Raw genomic sequence first — 4,844 nt, forward strand, 5'->3', positions numbered from 1 at the left:
TCTTTGTAAGAACTGTCAGATTTCGATCCAATCACCCACTTCATGATGTTAACCTATAAACTCTTTATTTTCAATTACCTGCAAACTTCTCATTAAAACTCCTTTTGGACTCAAATTCCAGCACCTTTCCAGGTGGAATGTTCCAGATTCTACCAACTATCCATTCATCCAGAAACTGCTGAGGTCCATGTAGACTCTGGGGTTACAAAGGACTGAATTGAAAGGTGAGTTGCTGTTCCTGAGCTCCCATTGAGATGCATTGGAACAGTACAGGAGACTGAGGGAAGTGTAGGTGTGAGCAGACAATGAAAATGACAGGGCTGCACTGTGGGTGCTGCTTGGCTCAATGAGAGTGTTTTAGCGTTGGGTGTAAACAGAGTGAGGTGAGACAGGGAGCAGGTGAAGCTGAAACTCAGTTTTGGTTCAGGCCATTCAGAAACTCACATGATCCCAATGAGAACAGCCAGTTTTTAAGTGATACCTGCGGAGTATTTCTTAACAGTTTTTAAAGTATAACATAACAGGTGAAGTAAAGTTTGGTGCTTTTGATTTTAATAGAATGTTTGTGTGAAGGAAGGTTGCTAGTTCATTTAAATTCTCTTAATGGGAGTAACTAAATGAATAAAGAGAGGCATTGAGATAGGAGCCCTCAGACCCGTGGTGTGCTACTCTTGCACAATGTGGGATATAAGGGAAGCTTCCAGTATCCCTGACGGCTATGTATGCAGGAAGTGGGCCCACCTGCAGCTACTGGGAAACTGCTTTTCAGACCTGGAGCTGTGAGTGGACTCACTGTGGAGTATCTGCAATACTAAGAATATTATGGTCAGCACGTTTAGTGAGTTAGTCACACTGCAGGTGAGGGCTACACTGGCAGAAAGGGATTGGGTGACTGTCAGATCACGAAAATAGACAGGAAGGGAGTGTGGAGTCCCCAGTGGTTATCCTCTTCTCAAACAGGTACAGATATACCACTTGGGATTCTGTTGGGAGGTTACGGGTGGGGTAGCCTCTGAGGAAATCAGCAACAGTCAGGTTCATGACATCACAGAAAGGTCTGCTGTACAGAGCGGGAGGAAAGAGATTGGCAGGGCTAAAGTGACAGGAGATTCAATAGTCGATGCACAGACAGGCACTTCTATGGCCACAGACATGAATCCAGGATGGTATGTTACCTCCCTGGTGCCAGGATCCGCAATAGCTTGGATAGGCTATTGGACATTGTGGAGCTGGTGGGTAAACAGCCCATGGTGGTGGAATCTTCTCACTATGAAGACCATGGATCATTTACATTCTCCACTGCTTCCCACTCCTATCTGCTTCGAAAAGAGAATCACAGAGAAACATGGAATAAAATGGGGTCAGAGTCTCTGGTATAAAACTGTTTAATACAGTGCCCCCATCTTATCCATATTGGTCATTATCCATTATTGCGGCGTCTATAGTGCCATCCGACCAAGGTGATCATTTTTTAAAATTTTGAAAACACAATTTTATTTTTAAAAAGCTCTCCTGCGCGATTTAAAAATAAATCTCTTTTTGTTTATTCACTCAGTTGATGTGGGTGTTTACCCTGAGGGCAGTTGAGAGTTACCTACATTGCTGTGGGTCTGGAGTCACTTGTCGGCCAGACCAGGTGAGGATGACAGTTTCTTTCCCTAAAGGACGTTAATGAATCAGATGGGTGTTTTCGAAAAATCGACAATAGTTTCATGGTCATCATTAGCCTTTTCATTCTCGAGAATGAATAGCAAGAATACCATCTGGCCATTACCTCCCTTTTTAGCAGAGTTTTTTTTAAAAAAGGTCCCTCGTTCTACATGGACAATTTGTGATAAAATACTCAAATGTCCATGTGTCGGCCTCTCCAAAATGTCACTCAACAGAAACCTGTTTGGGGGGGAAAATATTTGACTTTTTTTTGTGTTTTTTATTTTTCATTTTTGAGGTAAAAGAAACTGAAATGAATCCAAATAAAAATCTTACAACAAGGACATGTAATTTCTGAAGCTGGAGGGGGATTACAGAGACGCTGACGGTAGTGAGGCTGGAGGGGGATTACAGAGACTGGGAGGGTGGTGAGTCTGGAGGGGGATTACAGAGACAGGGAGGGTGGTGAGTCTGGAGGGGGATTACAGAGACAGGGAGGGTTGTGAGGCTAGAGGGTGATTGTTGTCCAAACATCACTGTGGTGCACATGGACTGCAGCATTTCTGGAAGACAGTCTACCACCACTTTATCCAACACAAAGGTGGTCAATAAATACTGGTCTGGGCAGCAAAGGCAACCCCCAGTGAATAAAACCAAGCAGTGACCTCTCTGAGCTGACTGGCTGTGAAGTTATAAACATCTCTGGAAATGGAGTGGACAGAGAAGAGAAACAGTGACATTTCACAGCTGCCCTCCGAGAGTCCTCACCCTTGGAAGTACTCAGAGCCGGGGATCAGCTCAGTGGGTTTCAGTCTCTTCAAACATCAATCTTAGTCTGTTCTACTTTATTAAATCTACAATAGTGAGTAAGGTGAGGGTTTCTTTTTAATGTCTTACAGTCTCTTGATTCAATGTTTAAAATATAAAATGTAAGCATTGTTATTTCGGGCAGTATTTTTCCAGCAGTAAGACTGCCTTTTTCTTGGTCTGGAGATTCTTAAGGCCGAGAGGTGGCCTGTTGTAGAGTGGCGTACTGTTCCTGTCGGATGTGGGAGATTAGGGAGAGTCTCCATGATCCTGTGGTTATGACTGCAGGAAGTATGATTGTAAATCCAGTTTGATCGCATATATTGGTGGAGGAGTGATTAAAGGCAGTGAGGAATTGACAGGAGCCTGGGGGTGTGATAAGGGGCAGTCTCAGGATTGCAGGATACTGCAGATACAGTCAGGTAGGTGGGTTACCTCCAAGAAAGCTAGGAGGTGGTAGGCAGGTAGTACAGCAGTCTTCTATGGCTATCCCCCCCTCTCAAACAAGTATACTGTTTTGGAAAATGTAGTTGGTAATAGACTTTCAGGGAAATGTAACACTGACAGTCAAGTTACTGTGACTGAGACTGGCTCTACTGTAATGTGAGGTATATCCAATTCCACGTGATCAATGGTGATAGGGGACTCTCTAGTCAGGGGCACAGTCTGCCGTTTCTGCAGCTGACTGTGAGACATCAGAATGGGGTGGTGCCTGGGTCAAGGATGACTCGAGATGGTTCAGAATCTTCTCAAAGGGGAGGATAGCCAGTGGGAGGTCATTGTACATTGGTACCAATGGCATGGGAAGGGGGAAGCCTGGGGTCCTGACGAGCAGGGAGATTTGCTCGTGCCACTTGGGAGGCATTAAACCAGTGAGGGATTCAGGGTAATCCTAAAGAGATAGTGAGAAAAGAGGTGAGTCTGAGACTGGTACTGTTCACCAGTCAGACTGTCAAGGCAGCAAGAGCAAGTCACAGAATGAGGTGGGACGGACCAGTTACACTGCATTCATTTCAGTGCAAGTGACCTGACAGGTCAGGCAGATGGGCTCAGGCTATGGTTTTGAATAACATGGCACTGGAATATTATAGCAATTACAGAGGCATCACTCAGAGATGGATAGGACTAACAGCTTAATGTTCCAGGGTATAGATGCTATAGCAAGGTTGGAAGGGGGCAACAGAGCAGGGGGAGTGGCATCTTTGATTAGGGATAATGTTACGGCTGGGCTTCCGGAGGATATTCCTCGGAGTACATCCAGGCAGTTATTTGTGTGGTACAGAAAAATAAGAAAGGGATGATCATTTTATTGGGATTGTATTATCGACCCTCTCTCAAAAGTCAGCGGGGAATTGAGACAACATTTTACCGAGAGATCTCAGTTATCTGTAAGAATAATGTAGTTGCAATGATAAGGGGTTTTAACTTTACCAACATGGTAAAGTGCTGTAGTTTTAAGGGCTTGGATGGAAAGATATTTGTTCAGTGTGTACGATAACATTTCAGATTCAGTTTGTAGGATGTACTTACTAGAGAAGGAACAAAACCTGACCTGTTTTCTTTATTCATTTACAGGATGAGGCTGTCACTGGCTCGGCCAGCATTTATTGTTGCGTTTACCCAGAGGGCAGTTAAGAGTCAACCACGTTGCTATAGGTCTGGAGTCCCTTGCAGACCAGACCAGGTAAGGATGGCACTTTCCTTCCCTAAAGGTCATGAGTGAACCAGATGAGTTTTCCAACAATTGACAATGGATTCCTTGTGGTCACTAGATTATTTTTTCCAGATATTTATTGAATTCACATTCCACCATCTGGGATTCAAACCCAGATCCCCAGATCGTTATCTGGGTCTCTGGATTAACTGTCTAGGGATAATTTCACTCCGTCATCAGGACATGAGGCAGGGTGAGTGACTGAGGTATCAGTGGGGCAAACATCAGCACCAATGATCCCACAGTATTGTGGCTCAGTGGTTAGCGCTGCTTCATCAGCACCAGGGACCTGGGTTTGATTCCAGCCTCAGGCGACTGCCTCTGTTCAAGTTGGCACATTCTCCCCAGTGTCTGTAAGGGTTTCCTTCAGGTGTTCCAGTTTCCTCCCACAGTCCAAAGATGTGTAGGTTAGTTGGATGAACCATGTTAAATTTCCCATCGTGTCTAGATGCAGTATGAGGTTTTGGGATGTGCAGGCAAATCTCTGCCTGATGTGAAAAGATCCTTTTGGGGTCTTGGTCAGAGGTCAGAGGGAGGTGTGGCCGCACGTTTTACATTCCCGTGGCGGCAAGGGAGGGTCAAGGGTGTGGTGCGTGGGTTGGTGGGAGGGTTTGGACCAAACAAGGAAGGCGCAGCGGGAATGGTCTCTGCGGAACACAGATAGGGGTTGGAG

At 45.2% G+C, this 4,844-nt stretch overlaps 1 long non-coding RNA gene across 1 annotated transcript; it reads left to right on the top strand.

The window, feature by feature from the left end:
- The first annotated feature begins 1,426 nt into the window (after window positions 1-1,426).
- Window positions 1,427-4,083, top strand: LOC140488920 (uncharacterized). The gene is made up of 3 exons (XR_011963051.1): window positions 1,427-1,460; window positions 1,556-1,636; window positions 4,033-4,083. It is a non-coding gene; the product is annotated as an uncharacterized lncRNA (long non-coding RNA).
- The last annotated feature ends 761 nt before the right edge of the window (window positions 4,084-4,844 follow it).

Source organism: Chiloscyllium punctatum, chromosome 18 (genome assembly GCF_047496795.1).
Source record: "Chiloscyllium punctatum isolate Juve2018m chromosome 18, sChiPun1.3, whole genome shotgun sequence".
NCBI lineage: Eukaryota > Metazoa > Chordata > Chondrichthyes > Orectolobiformes > Hemiscylliidae > Chiloscyllium > Chiloscyllium punctatum.